The sequence below is a fragment of the Budorcas taxicolor genome, chromosome 11 (assembly GCF_023091745.1).
Source record: "Budorcas taxicolor isolate Tak-1 chromosome 11, Takin1.1, whole genome shotgun sequence".
Lineage (NCBI taxonomy): Eukaryota > Metazoa > Chordata > Mammalia > Artiodactyla > Bovidae > Budorcas > Budorcas taxicolor.
Genome location: NC_068920.1, coordinates 117,298,439 through 117,322,865, shown reverse-complemented (window position 1 = coordinate 117,322,865; position 24,427 = coordinate 117,298,439).

Genomic DNA, 24,427 nt, shown 5'->3' with positions numbered 1-24,427 from the left:
ATTCTTTTATTTCAACTTTAAGGACCTCTTTTAACATTTCTTATAGAGTAGGTCTAGTGGTAGTGAATTGCCTCAACTTTTGTTTACCTGGGATAATTTCAATTTCTACTTCATTTTTGAAAGACAGGTTTTCCAGATACAGTATTATTTGTTGATAACATTTTTATTCTTTTATTGCTTTGAACATATTCCATTCCCTCCTGATCAGCAAGGATTCTGCTGAGCAAACCTTTGGTCTCTAGAGTTCTCACAGACCTATTCTGACTTGTATATTTTTATTATCTCAGTGTCTCCATGGAGAAGGGAGGACTGAAGTTTCCTAGTCTTCCATTTATCCCCTTGACTCCTTTGAGATAAGTGTCATTCTCATTACTCAGCATATTGGAGTGAATGCTATAATGTGCCACCTACTTCTTTTCAGAATCCATTCCTCCAGTTTCTAGGAGTGTTGGCTACTCGTTGCTGAGAATGGAGTCTCTTCCTTGGAACTGCCGTAGGGAGATACCTTATGCCAGTTTACTCTTGCTAGAAGCAGCCAACCTCCAGTGACTATTTCCTTTGGTAGTTCTAAGACTTTACTGGTAGGTTAGGGGGAGTAATTTTGATGATGTATATGAGTTTTAGAGCTCATTATTGAATCATCTGAAGCTGAACCGTTCTCCTCTTTCTCAGTCTTGCTTCTCTTGTTCTCTCACTGATGTTAATAACAGCACTTCTCAACTTACTGTATGCAAATTTGTGTCTCAGTCTTTCCCAGGAAATCTGGCTCAAATAATTAAAATACATTTCTGTCTCTATCAAAATATCTCTAAGTTGCTTTTTATGAAACTGCAAACGTCACTAAATTATTTTTTGGAGCTCTGTTTGTGCATATATGTATATGTGCATGTATGTGTATTAGATCTTTTCTGTAGCTCAGATTGTACGGAATCTGCCTGCAATGCAGGAGACCCAGGTTCCATACATGGGTTGGAAAGAACCTCTGGAGAAAGAAACAGCAATCTACTCCAGTATTCTTGCCTGCAGAACCCATGCACAGAGGATCCTTCTCGGCCACAGTCCACGGGCTTGAAAAGAATCAGACACAACTGAGGGACTAACACTATACCTCTATGTCTGTATATTGTGTGTAATGTACCCCACATAGAAATGCCTTTTATCTCTGATTAATCTAAGAATTAATCAGAAATCAAAGATGGATAAAGAGCCTCTTGATGAAGGAGAAAGAGGACAGTAAAGAGCTGACTTAAAACTCAGCATTCAGAAAACTAAGATCATGGCATCTGGTCCCATTAGTTCATGGCAAATAGATGGGGAAAAAAAATGAAAACAATGACAGACTTTATTTTCTTGGGCTTCAAAATCACTGTGGATGGTCACTAAAGGCACAAAGTTAAAAGATGTTTGTCCCTCGTAAGAAAATTATGACAAAGCTAGACAGTGTTGCAAAGCAGAGACATCACTCTGTCGACAAAGATCCATATAGTCAAAACTATGGTTTTTCCAAAGTCATGTACAGATGTGAGAGTTGGATCCTAAAGAAAGCTGACCACAAAAGAATTGATGCTTTTGAACTCTGGTGCTGGAGAAGACTCTTGAGAGTTCCTTGGACAACAAGGAGATCCAACAAGTCAATGCTAAAGGAAATCAACCCAGAAAATTAATTGAAAGGACTCATGCTGAAGCTCCAATACTTTGGTCACCTGATGCAAAGAGCCGACCCATCAAGAAAAAGACCCTGAAGCTGGGAAAGATTGAGGGAAAGAGGAAAAGGAAGTGACAGAGTTGGATGCTATCATTGACTCAATGAATATGAGTTTGAGTAAACTCTAAGAGATAGCGAAGGACGAGGAAGCCTGGGGTGCTGTCACAAAGAGTTGGACATGATTGAGTGACTTGAGAACCCCACGAACAGTATGAAAAGGCAAAATGATAGGATACTGAAAGAGGAACTCCACAGGTCAGTAGGTGTTCAATATGCTACAGGAGCTGCTACAGATCAAAGGAGAAATAACTCCAGAAAGAATGAAGGGACGGAGCCAAAGCAAAAACAATACCCAGTTGTGGATATGACTGGTGATAGAAGCAAGGTCCAATGCTGTAAAGAGCAATATTGCATAGGAAACTTAAATTTTAGGTCCATGAAACAAGGCAAATTAGAAGTGGTCAAACAGGAGATGGCAAGAATGAACATCAACATTCTAGGAATCAGCAAACTAAAGTGAACTGGAATGGGTGAATTTAACTCAGATGATCATTATATCTACTACTGTGGGGAGGAATCCCTTAGAAGAAATGCAATAGCCATCATATTCGACAAAAGAGTCCAAACTGCAGTACTTGGATGCAATCTCAAAAACGACAGAATGATCTCGACTCATTTCCAAGGCAAACCATTCAATATCACCGTGATCCAAGCCTATGTCCCAAACAGTAACACTGAAGAAGCTGAGGTTGAACGGTTCTATGAAGAACTACAAGACCTTTTAGAACTAACACACAAAAAAGATGTCCTTTTCACTATAGTGGACTGGAATGCAAAAGTAGGAAGTCAAGAAACACCTGAAGTAACAGGCATATTTGGCCTTGGAGTACAGAATGAAGCAGGGCAAAGGCTAATAGAGTTTTGGCAAGAGAATGCAAACACCCTCTTCGAACAACAGAAGAGAAGACTCTACACATGGACATCACCAGATGGTCAACACCAAAATCAAATGAATTATATTTTTTGCAGGCACAGATGTAGAAGCTCTATACAGTCAGCAAAAACAAGACTGGGAGCTGACTATGGCTCAGATCATGAACTGCTTATTGTCAAATTCAGACTGAAATTGAAGAAAGTAGGGAAAACCACTAGACCATTCAGGTATGATCTAAATCAAATCCCTTCTGATTATACAGTGGAAGCGAGAAATAGATTTAAGGGACTAGATCTGATAGACGGAGTGCCTGATGAACTATGGATGGAGGTTCATGACATTGCGCAGAGAATAGGGATAAAGATGATCCACATGGAAAAGAAATGCAAAAAAGCAAAATGGTTATCTGAGGAGGACTTACAAATAGCTGTGAAAAGAAGAGAAGTGAAAAGCAAAAGAGAAAAGGAAAGATATTCCCATTTGAATGCAGTTACAAAAAATAGCAAGAGGAGATAAGAAAGCCTTCTTCAGTGATCAATGCAAAGAAGTAGAAGAAAACAACACAATGGGAAAGTCTAGAGATCTCTTCAAGAAAAATAGAGATACCTAGGGAATATTCCATACAAAGATGGGCTTGATAAAGGACAGAAATGGTCTGGACCTAACAGAAGCAGAAGATATTAAGAAGAGGTGGCAAGAATACACGGAAGAACTGTACAAATAATATCTTCACAACCCAGATAATCACTATGATATGATCACTCACCTAGAGCCAGACATCCTGGAATGTAAAGTCAAGTGGCCCTTAGAAAGCAATGCTACGAACAAAGCTAGTGGAGGTGATGGAATTCCAGTTGAGCTATTTCAAATCCTGAAAGATGATGCTGTGAAAGTGCTGCACTCAATATGCCAGAAAATTTGGAAAATTCAGCAGTGGCCATGGGACTGTAAAATGTCACTTTTCATTCCAGTCCCAAAGAAAGGCAATGCCAAAAAATGCTCAAACTATGGCACAATTGCACTCATTTCACATGCTAGTAAAGTAATGCTCAAAACTCTCCAAGCCAGGCTTCAGCAATATGTGAACCATGAACTTCCAGATGTTCAAGCTGGTTTTAGAAAAGGCAGAGGAACCAGAGATCAATTGGCCAACATCCTCTGGATCAGCGAAAAAGCAAGAGGGTTCCAGAAAAACATCTGTTTCTGCTTTATTGACGATTCCACAGCCTTTGACTGTGCGGATCACAATAAACTGTGGAAAATTCTGAAAGAGATGGGAATACCAGACCACCTGACGTGCCTCTTGAGAAACCTGTATGCAGGTCAGGAAGCAACAGTTAGACCTGGACATGGAACAACAGACTGGTTCCAAATAGGAAAAGGAGTGCGTCAAGGCTGTATATTGTCACCCTGCTTATTTAACTTATATTCAGGGTACATCATGAGAAATGCTAGGCTGGAAGAAGCACAAGGTGGAATTAAGATTGCCGGGAGAAATATAAATAACCTCAGATATGCACATGACACCCCCCTTATGGCAGAAAGTGAAGAGGACCTAAAAAGCCTCTTGAGGAAAGTGAAAGCGGAGAGTGAACAAGTTGGCTTAAAGCTCAACTTTCAGAAAATGAAGATCATTGCATCTGGTCCCATCACTTCATGGGAAATAGATGGGGAAACAGCGGAAACAGTGTCAGACTTTATTTTTTTGGCTCCAAAATCACTGCAGATGGTGATTGCACCCATGAAGTTAAAAGATGCTTACTCCTTGGAAGGATAGTTTTGACCAACCTATATAGCATATTCAAAAGCAGAGACATACGTTGCCAACAAAGGTCCATTTAGTCAAGGCCATGGTTTTTCCAGTGGTCATGTATGGATGTGAGATTTGGACTGTGAAGAAAGCTGAGTGCCGAAGAATTGATGCTTTTGAACTGTGGTGCTGAAAAAGCCTCTTGAGAGTCCTTTGGACTGCAGGGAGATCCAACCAGTCCATTCTAAAGGAGATCAGTCCCTGGTGTTCTTTGGAATGAATGATGCTAAAGCTGAAACTCCAATACTTTGGCTACCTTGTGTGAAGAGTTAACTCATTGGAAAAGACCCTGATGCTGGGAGGGATTGGGGGCAGTAGGAGAAGGGGACAACAGAGGATGAGATGGCTGGATGGCATCACCGACTCGATGGACATGAGTTTGAGTTAACTCTGTGAGTTGGTGATGAACAGGGAGGCCTCGTGTGCTGCGATTCATGGGGTCGCAAAGATTCGACTGAGTGACTGAACTGAACTGAACTGGTAGCTCAGATGGTAGAGTCTGCCTGCAGTGCAGGAGACAAGGGTTTGATCACTGGGTGGGGAATATTTCCTGAAGAAAGAAATGGCAACCCACCGCAGTATTATTGTCTGGAAAATCCCATGCCAGGATAGAGGAGCCTGACAGGTTACAGTCCATGGGGCCACAGAGTCAGACACCACTGAGCGACTTCACTTTCACTTTCAGGTATCTCTTAGAAGGTGCCTTTAAATAATGAATATACAATTTATTAAAGATATAAGGTTTCTCTCCTTTATCAATGTTATCTCTGTGTTTAACTGTAAGCATCATAAGGTTTAATTCCTGAAACCAGCCCCATGGGAATAGCATTTGTTTCTGCTTGACTATTTTCAAAATTATAAACATGTCAACTTGTTCAAACTATGATGAACAAGAAATCAGGTGAAAATACAAATTGTTATTAGAATATTCATTTTAAATATACTTATTAATAATTTAACACTGCATGCAATTCAGTATTCAAATACCATACTGTAATTAAATTAACACTGTTTACATTTTCAGTATTTAAAGTCTGAAATTGCAAGCAGTAACCATAAAATAAAGTAATAAATAATGATAATAACTAATTATCCACCAAAATGGAATGAAACCATAGTAATAATCACAGCTTTTATTGACAACAGCTCCTTTATTGCATTCCAAATGACTGCATAATTCTACAAAGATTATTTTTATTACCAACAAAACTTTTGGTTACATCCATTAAATAAATCAGGCACTAAGTTTTTCCACTACTTACATAAAAGCACTATCTTTTTATCATTTCTGTTTTGTAAACTATCCTGAAGCTGTGTCATTTCATACATATTATGGCCTGTGTCATAGATTACACATGATAATGTAATTGACCCCCTTCAAATTGTAGAATTTGAAGTCTTCCAAAATAAATACATGAAGATATAAATTTAACTGGTCAAATTACAAAATAGTAATTATCAAATAAAGTAAGTTTTCCTGTTTATTCCTTTTCTTTACCCCCTGTGTTGCATTTTTAATTCTGGAAAAACAAACAGAAAGATTACAGAAACTTCCTAGAAGCTAGGAAAGTATGAGATAAAGCTGGTTGGATATATGATTTAGGAAAAATAATGGCTAATAAAAAATAAAAAATAAAATTATCAAATAAAATTAATAATTTTGTTTTTCAAAGCACAACTTAAGAAAATGAAGTCAAGGAAAATAGTTCAGTTCAGTTCAGTTGCTCAGTCGTGTCCAACTCTTTGTGACCCCATGAATCGCAGCATGCCAGGCCTCCCTGTTCATCACCATCTCCCAGAGTTCACTCAGACTCACATCCATCGAGTCCGTGATGCCATCCAGCCATCTCATTCTCGGAAAATAGTGGGAGAGTGGTAATACTCATACAATACATAAACAGTAAAGAATCTGTCCCCTATATGAGAGGGTATGTGTGTACCTATATTAAACATGTTTATTTCAATTAAAAAAACACACACAGAATACTAAGTAAGAAAATTATGAAAATATTTTATAAAAGAAAATCCCCAGTGTTCATTAATTACTTGAAAAATTCATCAATATTAACAGAAGTCAGATAAATGCAATGTACACTGTAATGAGTTATCACATACATCTAGGGAGTGATTAAAAATGGCATATTGACACTTTTAGGGTTATCAAAAAGGAGAGGGATAGGTGCTCACAACTACACATGAGAATGTAAATGGAAGACTATTTGGGAAAATTTTATACATCATCAATAATTGTTGAAAAGATACATATCTTTTGATTTTTATCCCTCCCAAGTATAAAGTAAAAAGCATTGTGTTCATATGTGTGCCAAAAAATAGAAACAAGCCGTTCATAATGGTATTATTAGTAGATAGTTCTTTGTGGTTGTTTCTGTTCAGTCACTCAGTCATGTCCAATTCTTTGTGACCCCAAGGACTGAGGCCTACCAGGCTTCACTGTCCTTCACTATTTCCTGGAGTTTGCTCAAACTCATGTCCATTGAGTTGATAATGACATTTAACCAACTCATTCTCTATCACCCCCTTCTCCTCCTGCCCTCAATCTTTCCCAGCATCAAGGTCTTTTCCAGTGAGTCAGCTATTTACATCAGATGGCCAAAGTTTTGGAGCTTAGCTTCAGTATCAGTCTTTCCAATCAATATTCAGAGTTGATTGTCATTAAGATTGACTGGTTTGATCTCATTGCTGTCCAAGGGGCAAGACAGTTTGAAAGAATCAGTTCTTTGGTGCTCAGCCTTCATTATGATTGAATCCTACAATTATACCTGACTACTGAAAAAATCATAGCTTTGACTATACAGACCTTTGTTAGCAAAAGACCTTTGTTGTCTCTGCTTTATAATACCCTGTCTAAGTTCATCATAGCTTTTCTTCCAAATGGCTTTATGCTGTGCTGTGCTAAGTCACTTCAGCCATGTATAACTCTTTCCAACCCTATGGACTGTAGCCCACCAGTCTCCTCTGTCCATGGTGATTCTCCAGGCAAGAATACTGGAGTGGGTTGCCATATCCTCCTCCAGGGGATCTTCCTGACCCAGGGATCAAGCCTGCAGATCTTATGACTCCTGCACTGGCAAGTGGGTTCTTTACCACTAGTGCCACCTAGGAAGCCTGATGTTATTTCCAAATGGCAGTAATAGACAAATACATGAAATAAAATTTTAAAAAAAACCTCAAACTCAATCTCCAGTGGAATTGATAAAATATTGGATATATTCATAAAATAGGAAAAGGTACCACACTGAAATGAATCAATTGAGGTTACACATAACACAGAGATGTATCTCATAATCATATAATTTGAGTGTGAATGCCTAGGCCTTCTGCACACTTTTTTATTGAGTTGTTTATATTGAGTTGGATGAGCTACTTTTATATTTTGGAAATTAATCCTTTGTCAGTTATTTCACTAGCTATTTTTTTATCCCCTTCAGAGGGTTTTTTTCACCTTGTTTATAGGTTCCTTCACTGTGCAAAAGCTTTTAATTTTAATTAGGTCCCATTTGTTTATTTTTGTTTTTATTTCCATTACACTGGGAGGGGTGTCATAGAGGATCTTGCTGTGATTTATGTCAGAGTGTTCTGCCTATGTTTTCTTCTAAGAGTTTTTATAGTCTGGTCTTACATTTAAGTCTTTAATTCATTTTGAATTTATTCTTGTGTATGGTATTGTAATGTGCTCTAATTTCATTCTTTTGCATGTAGCTATCCAGTTTTCCCAATTACTGCAGAGACTATCTTTTCTCCATTGTATATTCTTGCCTCCTTTGTTGAAGATAAGGTGCCCATGGGTGTGTGGACAGAAATTTATCCAAAGAAGACATGCAGATGGCTAATAACCATATGAAGAGATGCTGAACATCACTCATTATTAGTGAAATGCAAATCAAAGCTACAATGAGTTATCACCTCACAGTGGTCAGAATGGACATCATCAAAAAATCTACCAACAATAAATGCTTGAGAGGGTGTGGAGAAAAGGGAAACTCTTGCTCTGTTGGTGAGAATGCAAACTGATACAGCCACTATGGAGAACAATATAGGGATTTCTTAAAAAACTAGGAATAAAACTACCATATGAACCCAACCCAAAAGTCTCACTACTGGGCATATACCCTAAAGAAACCCTAATTGAAGAAGATACTTGTACCTCAACGTTCATTGCAGCAGTAATTATAATAGTTAGGACATGGAAGCAACCTAAATGTTCATTGATAGATGAATGGATAAAGAAGTATGGTACATATATACAATGGAGTATACTCAGCAATAAAAAAGGAGCTCATTTGACTCAGTTCTAATGAAGTGGATGAAGCATGTCTATTATTCAGAGTGAAGTAAGTCAGAAAGAGAAAAAGAAATATTGTATATTGATATATACATATATATATATATGAAATCTAGAAAGATGTTACCGATGAATTTATCTGTAGGACAACAATGGACACATATAGAAACAGACTTGTGGACACAGGAGTAAGGAAAAAGGGAACAAACTGAGAGAGTTCCATTAAAACATGTATATTACCATACGTAAAATTAGATAACCAGTGGATATTTGCTGTATAATGCAGGGAGCTCAAAATTCGGTGCTTTGCTACAACCTAGGGAGATGAGATGTGGAGGGAAGTGAGAGGGGATGTTCAGTGGGAGGAGACATGGGTAAACCTATGGCTCTTTCATATTAATGTCTGGTAGAAACCATAGCAATACTGTAAAGCAATTATCCTTCAATTAAAATTTTAAAAAACATTTTAAAAATTAATTAATTAAAAGAAATATATTACCTAAAAAATAAAAACACCTAGAGACAGCACTGTGATTCTATCAATACAAGATTAATTTTGTTTTTTCTTAAATCAGCAAATATTAAGCTGGTACAAAAGTAACTGTAGTTTTTCATCATTGAAATTTACCATTTGATATTAGAATACATTCTTAAATAAATGTGGTTTTGTTATACCTCATTTTAATGCACCTTTCTAATCATCTCTTATTACTTGCTGTGTATTTTATATTTATTTTAGACTATGGAAATGACATTAGACAAAAAGTAAATTCAAGTGATTTTCTTGAGTTCAAAATGGGTGATAAAGCAGCAGAGACAACTCACAACATCAACAATACATTTGGCTCAAGAAATGCTAATGAACACACAGTGCAATGGTGGTTCAAGAAGTTTTGCAAAGGAGATGAGAGCCTGGAAGCTGAGGAGCATAGTAGCTGGCCATTGGAAGTTTACAATGACCAACAGAGTCCATCATCAAAGCGGATTCTCTTACAACTGCACAAGAAGTTCCTGAAGAACTCGACATCAACCATCCTCTGGTTATTCTGCATTTGAAGCAAATTGGAAAGGTGACAAAAAGTGGGTGGCTCATGAGTTGACAAAAAAAGAAAAAAGTCATTTTAAACTGTCATCTTCTCTTATTCTATGCATAAATAACTAATCATTTCTCAATTGGATTATGACATGCGACAAAAAGCAGATTTTATACAACAGGACAACTGGCAATGAGCAGCTCAGAGGTTGGCTGAGAAGAAGCTCCAAAACACTTCCCAAACCCAAACTTGCATCACAAAAAAGGTCATGGTCACTGGTGGTCTGCTACCTATCTGATTAATTTCAGCTTTCTAAATCTTGGTGAAACCATTACATCTCAGAAGTGTGCTCAGCAAATTGATGAGATGTCCCCCAAAACTGCAATGCCTGTTGCTGTTCTTCTCCACAATGACGCTTGACTTCATGTTGCACAATTAACATTCCAAAAGTTGAATGAATTGGGCTACAGAGTTCTGACCTCTTGCCAACTGACTATGACCTCTTTAAGCATCTTTTGCAGGGAAAATGCTGCCACCATCAGCAGAAGGAAGAAAATGTCTTCAAGAGTTTGTTGAACTGAGCTCAAGGCATGGATTTTTATGCTACAGGAATAAATCAACTTGTTTCTTGTTGGCAAAAATGTGTTGATTGCAATGATTCATATTATAATTAATAAAGATATGTTTGAACCTAGTTTAAATTATTTGAAATTCCTACTCTAAACATTTATATATATATATATATAATTTTTGTATATATTTGAAGTGTATTTTATATATTTTGTATATATCAAATTTAGTATATAATTAATTAAATATATTTGATAAATAAATTAACATATATTTAAAATATATTTAAATATATTATAATTAAATTCAATATTTAAGTCTATATATATAAATATTATGCATATTTGCACCAGCCTAATACTTTTGTTTTCATTCCAATCCCAAAGAAACAAAATGTCAAAGAATGTGCAAATTACTGCATAATTGCACACATCTCACATGCTAGTAAAGTAATGCTCAAAATTCTCCAAGCCAGGCTTCAGTAATATGTGAACTGAGAACTTTCAGATGTTCAAGCTGGTTTTAGAAACGGCAGAAGAACCAGAGATCAAATGGCCAACATCCGTTGGATCATTAAAAAGCAAGAGAGTTCCAGAAAAACATCTATTTCTGCTTTATTGACTATGCCAAAGCCTTTGACTGTGTGGATCACAATAAACTGTGGAAAATTCTGAAAGAGATGGGAATATCAGATCCCCTGACCTGCCTCTTGAGAAACCTATATGCAGGTCAGGAAGCAACAGTTAGAACTGGACATGGAACAACAGACTGGTTCCAAATAGGAAAAGGAGTATATCAAGACTGTATATTGTCACCCTGCTTATTTAACTTATATGCAGAGTACATCATGAGAAATGCTGGACCGGAGGAAGCACAAGTTGGAATCAAGATTGCCGGGAGAAATATCAATAACCTCAGATATGCAGATGACACCACCCTTATGGCAGAAAGTGAAGAGGAACTAAAAAGCCTCTTGATGACAGTGAAAGAGGAGAGTGAAAAAGTTGGCTTAAAGCTCAACATTCAGAAAACGAAGATCATGGCATCTGGTCCCATCATTTCATGGGAAATGGTTGGGGAAACAGTGGAAACAGTGTCAGACTTTATATTTTTGGATGCCAAAATCACTGCAGATGGTGATTGCAGCCATGAAATTAAAAGATGCTTGCTCCTGGGAAGGAAAGTTATGACCAACCTAGATAGCATATTCAAAAGCAGAGACATTACTTAGCCAATAAATGTCCGTCTAGTCAAGGCTATGGTTTTCCAGTGGTCATGTATGGATGTGAGAGTTGGACTGCGAAGAAAACTGAGCACTGAAGAATTGATGCTTTTGAGCTGTGGTGTTGGAGAAGACTCTTGAGAGTCCCTTGGGCTGCAAGGAGATCCAACCAGTCCATCCTAAAGGAGACCAGTCCTGGGCGTTCATTGGAAAGACTAATGCTGAAGCAGAAACTCCAATACTTTGGCCACCTCATGCAAAGAATTAACTCATTGGAAAAGACCCTGATGCTGAGAGGGACTGGGGGCAGGAGAAGAAGGGGGCAACAGAGGATGAGATGGCTGAATGGCATCCCCGACTCGATGGATATGAGTTTGAGTGAACTCTGGGTGTTGGTGATCGGCAGGGAGGCCTGGTGTGCTGGAATTCATGGGGTCACAAAGAGTCGGACTTGTTGGGTGACTGAACTAAACTGAACTGAGCTGAATATTTTTTGTTGCAGATCAGAGCCGTTATCCTTCATGAGGAGGGAAGACCTAGTGATCGAGCAGGAATATAAAGGGCTTTTTATTCCGTACTTAATCTCTGAATCTAAGTGGTGTTTTACTGATATTTATTTTTTATAATCCTTGAGTAAGTACACTTAGAGCTAAGTAACTTTCTCTGCGTTATAGTAAATCTATCTCTTTTCTCTGTCTCTCTCAGGTCTACCTAGGTCATGTGGATATATGCTGAAACTTATGCTCTACAAATACCTTATTTTCCAACATCAAAAATGACAATAGAACTATGTTTAACCTTCAATTTTCAATAAAATTTAACAGCAGATATCATATGAGTTCTATATGATTTTGAGGGTGGTCATAGCAAAATACACCTTTAAAATGAATTACATTGATTGGAAAACTTCTTGACCAAGAAAATATTGTCAGTGTAAAAGAAAAACTATTCCACTATAAAAATTAGACAGCATATTGTATCTAAGAAATTGAACAAATTCAAAGACTATTTCGGAAGTAATACATGAAAATACAAATTAATATATTTTATCCTTCTTAAAATCAATTTCTAAGCACAGTTTTTAGTTACTATTTTTCATCATTCACAGGTATTTATACAACAATATTTTTTAGTTTTTCTATAGTACCATATACTGACAATGAAATGGTTTCACATCAATGGGGAAATAAATGAATCATTTTGTGTAGTTGATAAAAAGATATATGCTAGCACTATGAAGTTGATTTGAAAGGATTTCCACTGTGTGCAATTAAATGAGAATAAAAGAAGATATACAGACTATATATGAGATCATTTTAATGAAATAATAAATAAAAGCTATATTTACAATGAAATTACATTAATTCTACATAGATGTGTCCATGCATATAACAGAGTATGGATTGTTCATGCAAAGATGGCCAAGAAAATGAAATGATGGTGGGATAAGTTTTGTATTTTCATTTTGCTTTTATATATTATTTCAATTATGGAAATATTTATTTGATCAATTACAGTATAATGGAGGTACTTTTGTTAGAGAAGTATTTAATTACAATTAGAGAGTTATTTTAATGTATACAGTATTTAAATTATATCTAATATAAATTAAGTGATTTTTGTGACTTTTACTTTTCTGAATGTGTACTTTCTCCACATTTTTGACTCTTGTGGTTTCTTCTCTCTTTTTTTTATAGTTTGGTTACATATTTAAAGAGAATTAACAACACACATCCAAGTTTCTTCACAATATTTACTCTTTCATGCTTCTGATATAGGGTAAATGAATTTTATTTCTACTAAGATTTTGAGTCAATGGGTTTAAAAAATGAATATTAATAGAATTCCCCTATACAATAATTTTATATTTTAAAATATAATTTATTTGTAATAGAGCTTCAGAGAAAAATAACTATTATGATACACTTATAGGTCTTCTTAGTTAGATAGATTAAATAAAAATATTTCTCTTTTCTCTAGGTAGGTATTCTTTGTATTTCATCTGCAAAGCCACTAGGTAGTCAAATGTCACTTAGCACTAGCGTACATAATGGGCTTCCCAGGTGGCGCTAGTAGTAATGAATCTGCCTTCCAATGCAGGAAATGCAAGACACAAGTTCAATCCCTGGGGTCTGGAAGATCCCCTGGAGTAGGAACTGGCAATCCACTCCAGTATTCTTGCCTGGAAAATTCCATGGACAGAAGAGCCTGGCAGGGCTGCAAAGAGTTGGACACAACTAAGCACTTCTTCCTTCCTTCCAACAAAATGGTAAATCATTTATGATAGTTCTTTTCAGCTTATAAGATCCTATATCCCACTAAATCATCTAACAAGATATTTGATTATTTTTATATCACTCATTTTAAAACTGTAATTCCTGGGGAAACATTGAATTGACAGACTAATGATAAAGGAGTGTCTCCATCTGCAATTAACACACTTTGATTTTACTCTTTCTTCTATCATACATTAGGGGTACTAAATTGTTTTCATGATTGGGAATCATCCATTTCAGTATTTCCAGTCATAGATGATTTTGCACCCATGGAAACATCTAGAGACGATTTTTATTAGCACAACTGGAAGGTGGAGGGGCCTCCTGGCAGTAAGAAGAGGCCAGGGATGCTGCTAAACACCCTACACTTCACAGGATAGTTCCCGTTCCAGCAAAGAATTATTGGAAGCAAATGTTAATGTGTCAAAATTGAGAAACCCTATTCTATATCCTTGGCTTCCTGGTAGCTCAACTGGTAGAGAATCCTCCTGCAATGCAGGAGACCCTGGTTTGATTCCTGGGTTGAGAAGATACTCTGAAGGAAGGCATGGCAATCTACTCCAGAATTCTTGCTTGGAGAATCCCCATGGAAAAAGAAGGCTAGTGAGCTATAGTCGATGGGTAGCCAAAAAGCAGACACAACTGAGCGACTAAGCACTGCACACATTTTATATCCTAACTTCGTGTTACTTAATTTAGCATCAAATTAGCAAAAATATGCTATCTACTTCATTTATACAAATTTATCTCTTTAGGAAATAGTTAATCTGGAGTTAACTTTTGCAGTGACTACTGATAGTTATAACAAGCATATCATTTATGCCATGTGCCAAAAACCATTGTAGTATTATACAATGTGGGACATCACAGTAATTTAATAATATGTCAGGGAATATCACTATCAAGTTTAAAAAAAGAGAGAAGTAAAACAAAGTTCAAAGGCATTAAGTTAGTTTCCTATATGATATCAATATTAGATAGAAATGTGGAAATCTGCTAAAAAATTTGACTCCAGGATCAGTATAAATTTTTTGATAATGATGGGATAAACTCAATAGCGTGCATACTTTCAATATACCATATATAGAGCAGGAATTATTAAGGAATTTAATGTAAATCTCCTTTTTGGATGTGCCTTTGCTCATTTCCCCATGGTATGAATGCACATTTAGCCTAATATCTGAGCATTCCCAGACTATCCAGCTCTCTATGCATAAGAAAAAACCCCAATGCTGGGAGGGATTGGGGGCAGGAGGAGAAGGGGACAGAGGATGAGATGGCTGGATAGCATCACCAACTCGATGGACATGAGTTTGAATAAACTCCGGGAGTTGGTAATGGACAGGGAGGCCTCGCGTTCTGCGATTCACGGGGTCGCGAAGAGTCGTACACGACTGAGCGACTGAACTGAATTGAACAGCATGCATAAGACAATTCGAGGGATTAGAAAGCTAAAAGTTAAGAGAATTAACAATGGGATTTGTGGAGTGGTAAAATCCACATTTTACAATAAGAATATACATATTTCCACCTTCTATTACCTTATCAACCCTTCTGTCAGCATTCATTGGCTTTTCCCTGGTCATGGATTCTGGCATGACTGCGTCTTGTTTCAGGGACCATATCACTAAATTCCTTTATCTTTAATTAGGTCCTCTATTATCATATGCTTTTAAATGTTGAGTTTCCATGCATTAATTTCTCTGATTTTTAATAACACTCATTCTCTTCCATCTCACTGTCATTAATATAAATTACCACTATTGTTCTTTATTTGTTTATTAATGTCTCAGAACAGCTCAAGATTGTAAACGTTGTGAACTTTCTATGAAATGGTGATTCTCTCCCCCTAGATGTCTTCACAGTTCATGATTCCATCATTCACATCTATCTTACATACCCTCTTATCCAGTCTTACATTTATGCTAACATTTATTCTGACTTGACATCATAATCTCTCAAAATTAAAATATCTGGTAAGTGAGAGTGGAGTCTTGACTCTTTTATTGTGAATTTGAGACAACCATTTATTAGAAACTAAATATATGAGATAGTCATACTCAATATTTCCAATCTCTGTATTCAGAAACCCCATACTGGGTTCACAATATTCCCTGAAATAGCATCCCCAAGAACTTAATGTTTCTGTATAGCTGTACCATATAAGACCCTCTGAGCATAGTTGTTGTTTCCTGTCATCTATTGTTATACAGTAAATATAAACCCAAATGAGTTCTAAATAAATGCCAAATAAATAAAATTAATGAATTCACTGTATGACATTCCCTCTGTGTATATATTTTTCTATTAATATTTTGATAATTATTTCATAAAAATTTTAGATATTTCAATGTATTTATTTAATATTTATCCTGAGAAGTGGTCTATAGACATTATTAGATTGCCATAGGATTTATTTTATATTTATTTTCTAATTCCTCTAGTAATCATTCACCTTTTGGCAGAGCTATATCCTTTAGAATTATACCTAGGGAGGCTTTATTGTAATTAATTTTCATATGTATGTGTACTTAGAAACTTGTATTCTTGTTTGCCTTTGGAATACATTTTTTACTAATCTAATTCTAAGTTGGTATTTCATCACTCACTGGAAAAATAATTTAACTGTATTCAGGTGTCTACTAGACTGTAAGGAATCTTTCGTTTTACTGATACTCTTAAGGTACTCTGTTTTATTTCTTGGGCTAGTGCTCACCTTTCATTTTCTTTGTTTCTTTTCTTTCTTTTACCAGCATTCACGTCAGTATGAAACTATTTTCTTTCATCTGCTTCATATACATTGTGAATTTGCATCTGGGTCTTGTATCTTTTATCAGTTCATTATTTCTTTGACTTTTGCCTCTGTTTTAATTTTTCTTTCCTTTATTATATTCCACAAAAATGTATCTTGGTCCTTGTCATGCAATCATCCAAATTTCTAAACTTCTTTCTTATGTTAAATACTTTTGTCTCTGAGTTGTATTCTAAATAATTTCTCACTATTGCACCGTACTTTTGGTCAAACTGGCCATGGGGTTACTATTTCATGAATCACATGCTTCTTAAATAAGTGACAACATGTTTTATAGTTTCCTTTCTTTTACAGATATTTTAAATGTGTTTTATTTCTTGAAAATATCAAACTTTATTATTTTATTGTCTATGTCTGATATTTCCTTTATCTGAAGTATTTGTATGTCTGCTATTTTTGCACCTATCTTTAAAAGAATCATGCTTATATAATTTGTTTTTGGCTCCTCAAGACTCCAAATGAAGATTGTTTTCAAGAGTGGATTGCTTTAACTCCTGCAAGGTATTAAAGCCTTTGGAAGTCAGAAATAATCTTATATAACAATTCATTATGGCACTGAAAACTATAGCTACAAAAAAAAAAAAAATCATGAGAAAGCTGAATTATAGCCACAATTCCTCAGAAATTTTGTTGTTTTTGTTGTTCTTTTTTTTATTTAGTCCACTCTTGCTATCTCCTGAAAGGGAAGATTTTCATGGGAAGAATCAGGCTTTTAATTTTCATTCTAGTTTTGTGACTCTGTATTCATAGCTTATTAAAGGTGTGTTTCCTGTAATTGGTAAAACCTGAACCTAATCTTTCATCTCTTTTCTCCTCAAGGTCACTAGCCTAAAGCCTCAGTTTGTTTTGGCCTTAAAATATAGAGCAAGGAGGGACTTTTCTTATATTTTTAGTTCCTCACATCCTCCTAAATTTAGTTAGCAATTATTTGTTCTTTCCTCAACTTTACAACATTTTTAAGAAGTTAGAAAAGTAATTGCAAGATTGAAAAAAAAAAAATTTTAACTGGAAATTTTCTCCAAGAAAGAAAGTAGAAATAGAAACAAAAAGCAACAACACCAAAAAACACTGTTCCTCCAAGCAGAGATTTTATAAAGGCTTTATTTGCCTTACATGCACCACCACTGGAAATAAATTAAGCAGAGGTCTTCCAGGTAGCACAGTGGTAAAGAATCTACATGTCAATACTGGAGATATAAGAGATGAAGATTTGATCCCTGGGTCAGGAAGGTCTCGTGGAGTAAGAAATGGCAAGCCACTTCAATGCATTCTTGCCAGGAAAATTCCATGGACAGAGTGGCCTGGTGGGCTACAGTCCATGAGGTCACAAATAGTCAGACATGACTGAATATCCATGCATGCAAAGGTAAATATATTTATATATTTTCAAATTTTCTTATGGTATAAAACTAATTATAGTCCTTATCAGTAGAATTGAACTGTAAGAACATGACTTCAAATTTGTCTAAAAACCTCGGATATATTATGCTTTATTAGCACCCCACTTAAATAGAACCTCAAAAAATCCAGAGAAAAGAGTTTATGCTTAATCATAAGATAAATGATCTTAGTATCTTAGCAATATACTCATTATACATTAGAATTAGTAGTTTAATTATTAAATAAGTATTCAAGGGATTTTGTTTTTCAGTTTACATGTAATATAAAATAAGCATCAAAGATATATTATTATTTCTTCAACAATGAAAACTTACATATGCTGTTAGTAAAACATAACTGAGTAGTTTTAGAATTTTAAGCAATTAAAATAAAATATTTCAAAATGATAGATTCTACTTTCATAATTATATATGCAATATATGCACATGTACACACACATATACACCTTTTTATTTGAGGAAAGCTAAGTATTCACAAGTCTCCAACAATTATTTTAAGTCCTCAAATAAAAGTCAAGATACAGGTATAATGATCTTATTTTTTAAAAAGCTATGAAGAAAGAAAATAAAATAAGGAAGCTATATTAATAATAATAATAGCAGCAAAAAATAAAAAATAAATGAAAGCTTTCTGAGAATTATAGTCAATAGTGTATCATTCCTAAAGACAGTTGAAAAGTTGGTAGAGGCATGAGAAACCACACACATCTCAACCCATTATGTGTTAAGTATATTTTATTGCTGGAAATATTTGGGGAAAGAGAACCACAGAGAGAAAGAAACCACTTTCTTTACTGGAGCCCTACTGCACTTAAAGTATTTTAGAGTATATTGAGGTAAAAATAATAGCATCTACTGAGGCAAAATGCTTTTTAGGGTCTAGAGATTTTTCCCTCCAGTAAAAATGCTTTTGGTAGTCCAATGTGATTTTTTGGAGAGAATTCTCTTGATCTGAACACGGATCATTTGAGTGTTCCTTGTTAAATATTTAAAAATCCAATTATTTTATTCCATTGTGACTATTAAAAGATGAGAGAATGCATGACTTTCTTCATTGAAAACTGAATAATGGACCATTGTTCTTTTTTCTCTTTATCTTGTAATATACATCAGGCATTACATAATCTGGCACTTTGGGAAAAATAAAAAGTTACATTAAATGTTTGAAAGTATATGGGAGTACCCCTTGGTATTCTAGTGAAATAGAATCAAATTTATCAACCTTTGCTGTTTTTCTTTGCTTAGTTAAAACGAAATAGATGGTTATCTTTAGTTCAGGCAATCAGTTCAGTTGCTCAGTCATGTCCGACTCTTTGCAACCCCATGAATTGCAGCACGCTAGGCCTCCCTGTCCATCACCAACTCCCGGAGTTCACACAAACTCATGTGCATTGAGTCAGTGATTCCATCCAGCCATCTCATCCTCGGTTGTCCCCTTCTCCTCCTGCCGCCAATTCGTCTCAGCACCAGAGTCTTTTCCAATCAGTCAGCTCTTCGCATGAGGTGGCCAAAGCATTGGAGTTTCAGTTTTAGCATAATTCCTTCCAAAGAACACCCAGGACTGATCTTTAGAATGGACTGATTGGATCTCCCTGCAGTCCAAGGGACTCTCAAGAGTCTTCTCCAACACCATAGTTCAAAAGCATCAATTCTTCACTGCTCAGCCCTCTTCACAGTGCAACTCTCATATCCATACATGACCACTGGAAAAACCATAGCCTTGACTAGATGGACCTTTGTTGGCAAAGTAATGTCTCTGCTTTTGAATATGCTAGCTAGGTTGGTCATAACTTTCCTTCCCAGAAGCAAGCATCTTTTAAAATCATGGCTGTAACCAACATCTGCAGTGATTTTGGAGCCCAAAAAAATAAAGTCTGACACTGTTTCCATTGTTTCCCCATCTATTTCCCTTGAAGTGATGGACCGGATGCCATGATCTTCATTTTCTGAATGTTGAGCTTTAAGCCAACTTTTTCACTCTCCTCTTTCACTGTCATCAAGAGGCTTTTTAGTTCCTCTTCACTTTCTGCCATAAGGGTGGTGTCATCTGCATATCTGAGGTTATTGATATTTCTCCTGGCAATCTTGATTCCAGCTTGTGTTTCTTCCAGCCCAACGTTTCTCATGATGTACTATGCATAGAAGTAAAATAAGCAGGGTGACAATATATAGCCTTGATGTACTCCTTTTCCTATTTGGAACCAGTCTGTTGTTCCATGTCCAGTTCTAACTGTTGCTTCCTGGCCTGCATACAGGTTTCTCAAGAGGCAGGTCAGGGGATCTGATATTCCCATCTCTTTCAGAATTTTCCACAGTTTATTGTGATCCACAATGTCAAAGTCTTTGGCATAGTCAATAAAGCAGAAATAACTGTTTTTCTTGAACTCTTTTCCTTTTTTCATGATCTAGCAGATATTAGCAATTTGATCTCTGGTTCCTCTGCCTTTTCTAAAACCAGCTTGAATATCTGGAAATTCATGACTCACGTATTGCTGAAGCCTGGCTTGGAGAATTTTGAGCATTACTTTACTAGCATGTGAGAGTGTGATTGTGCAGTAGTTTGAGCATTCTCTGGCATTTCCTTTCTTTGGGAAAGAAAATATATATCAAGTATAGCAAATATCTTATATACTTGTATCCTAAATATAGCAAATAAAAAAGCATAAAGAAGAGAAGTTAAGTCACTTTGATGCCTTAATGACAAGATCATTATGATTTAGCAGATTATTTCCTTCTAGGATCAATATATCTATCTATCCACCACTGTCTCTGTAATAGTTAAAACTTTACACATACATAGAAATACAATTGATTGTTTCATATCTTATGTTTACTCATCCTGGGATTTCTAAAATTGAAAACCTTGTTCTTTATTGTATTCTTTCATTTGATTAATAATTATTATGTTCTTAGCATATGCTAAGAATTGTTATAATCACTGGGAATACAGAACTGAATTACACAGACAAAAATCTCTGCCTTCAGTGACGGTGGAAGGGGCCCCAGATGTAGGAGCAATGTGTTTCCACTTGGAAGTCCTTGAAAGTGAGTGTCTATTTCTGTGCTTTGGTGACTTACTTCACTCTACTCCACATCCTGAATAAAGCAAACCCTCTGTGATCCTAATTTAAGGCTAAAATTTCTTAGATATATCCACAAAAATACAATATATAAAATGACACATTAATGAGTTGGACTTCACCAAATTAAATTGCTCTGCTATTAACATGATACTATTAAAACAAGGAAAAGATACCACAGACTGGATAAAAATATTTGTAAATAATATGTCTTGTAAACAGCATGTAAAATACTCTCACAATTTGGTGACAAGAAATAATCCATTTAAAAAAATAGGCAAAATTTTAAACAGACATTTTACCAAAAAAGATGTCAAATAAAGCCATGAAAAGATTCTCAATAACATTAGTCATTAGAGAAATATAAGTTAAGTCACAATGAAATATCACTACACAATTATTAGAATGATTCATTTAAAGAAGAAACCACTGCATGAATTGCTGGCAAGAATATGGAGGCACCAGGACTTTATAAAACATTGGAGGAATTGTGAAATAGGCATTCACTTTAGGGGCTTCCCAAGTGGCTCAGTGGTAAAGAAAGTGAAAGTGAAGTCGCTCAGTCGTGTCTGACTCTTTGCGACCCGGTGGACTGTAGCCCACCAGGCTCCTCAGTCCATGGGATTCTCCAGGCAAAAATACTGGAGTGGGTTGCCATTTCCTTCTCCAGGGGATCTTCCCAACTCAGGGATAGAACCCATGTCTCCCACATTGCAGGCAGATGATTTAACCTCTGAGCCACCAAACTATCTGTTAATTCAGGAACTGCAGGAGACATGAATTCGATCACTGGGTCAGGGAGATCCCTTGGAGGAGAAAATGGCAATCCACCCCAGTATTCTTGCTAGAGAATCCCATGGACAGAGAAGCCTGGTGGGCCATAGTCCATGGGGTCACAAACAGTTGGACACAAGTGAGTGACTGAGAACAGTCATACACATTCACTTTGGATATGGCTACCTACATGTGATATTCTCTGTGTGTCAGTGTTTACTGTAAAACAAACCTCCCCAAATAGTGATTTATAGCATTATTACTTGCATTTAATTCTCATTTACATATTTTGCTTTTTCTATTTTACTTTAAAATTTTACCAAGTTGCCCTGGAAGTTCACTCTCTATTAAGCATCTTTAGTAATAAAACCCCCTTCTCAGTCAAGATGCTTCCACTGTATCATATTCAGGTGGATGTTACTGAACTCCTTTTGTATAAATGTACTGAGCATTATGAAGGGGTGACTTCTGCAATACTAGCCATATTGGATTCAGTGACACTTTTTCAATAATAAGCCTGCTTCTTGTATCACAGCAAGATTTTTTTCTTTCAGTTTTATTCAGGTAAAACTGACATACAACAATGTGTGAGTTTGATGTGTACAATAATTTGTTTCAGTGCCTTGACTTACAGTTGTTGCAGAGTGATTATCACAATTAGTTTAGTTAACATCCATCATTTCATATAGTTACTGAACTACAATGACTAAAAATAAATAAAAGGAAGGAAGAAATGAAGGATGGAGAGGGTGAGAAAGAAAGGAAGGAAAAAAAGGATACAAAGAAAGAAAAAACTTTAACTCATAATAAGAACTTTTAGGAGTTACTTAGCAACTTTCAGATATACTGTGCCACAAAACAGTGTTAACTACAGTCAGGTTTGACATGGGCAGCTCTAATTAGGCTACCATGGGGCTGGTGATCTTGGTTGACATTATTCATATGTCTAGTGTTTGGCATTCTGAATGATCTAAGGGATCTGAAATGGACTGTTATTTCCCCACCTCATGATTGCTCGCCAATGACTTTAAAGAATATTTTTTTAAAAATCATCTTTCATAATTGTTATGAACTGTAATCTTAGTCAAATGTAAACTTACCCGACAACATACAAATAGAAAGTTCAATTGCAAACATTTAAAAGTTGGACTTTTAGTATATACATGTTGAGTATATACATGTTGATAACATTTCTATCTTCTATATATTTTAAATTTGATTTTGTTTTCCGTATTTCTGTTATATACGTCTAGTTTAAAAAAAGAGATCTTCAACAAGATCTCACATCTCAATAATTCGTTTCTGGTTTTATTTCATTTTCAAATTCTTTATCTAAAATATTGCACATTTTATACTTATGTCTTGATATGAGTTTTCATAATTGCAAATATTAAGTTCCTGCCCTCAGTAGCTCCCTTTCAACTATTACAAATCTATTTGGCTTGTGATCATTCTTGTAACAGTGTATCCTCAGTTATCTAATTATGTTTCCATTAGTTCATTTCCCTTGCTTAGCTCAGCCATTTTGACAGTTAATTTGTACCTGAGGAGAGTGGCAGGGCTCCAGGTCCCTCCTTATGCTCTTCTGGTGAATTTAAGCTGGGATGTGGCATAAAGCAGACAACCTTGTTGCCACAGCCCAGGAAGGCTACATCCATTTGCTGCATACCACATCCTGCCTTTATGTACCCTGAGCCTCCACACCGATTTTTACAAAAGCATTTTTTCTTTTCACCATCTCTGGCTGGTCCTATTCAGAAGTTTCTGATCAGATATTTATGTTCTATAAATATATCTGTTTCCGTATTTGACACCTGAATCTTCTATAAACTCTACTGTCAGTCCCTCCCATGGTAGGTCAGAGCTACCTTTTTTTTTTCCTACAAGAGTGACATCATTTTTAAAATTATTATTAATCATATCCCTGTACTTCCCAGTAGCTTTTGTGGCATCTCTAGTGATGGGTTGAAACAAAAGCCACTAAAAGCACCAGTTTTAGCTTTCTATTCAGAGCAATAAAATATACATTATTGATAGACTATACTTAATTGAATTAATGGTCTTTATACTTTATTATGGTCACAAACTAGGTAAAATAATTATAAATATAAGCTGCTGCTGCTGCTGCTGCTAAGTCACTTCAGTCATGTCCGACTCTGTGCGACCCCATAGACGGCAGCCCATCAGGCTCCCCCATCCCTGGGATTCTCCAGGCAAGACCACTGGAGTGGGTTGCCATTTCCTTCTCCAACGCATCAAAGTGAAAAGTGAAATTGAAGTTGCTCAATCATGTCTGACTCTTAGCGACCCCATGGACTGCAGCCTACCAGGCTCCTCCGTCCATGGGATTTTCCAGGCAAGAGTACTGGAGTGGGGTGCCATTGACTTCTCCGAAATATAAGCTAGCACTATGTTAAAATATATTTGGTTTCCAACTTAATTAATAAACCATGGTTTTCAAACTTTAGTCTATATCATAATTACACAGAGTTCTTGCTAAAACACAA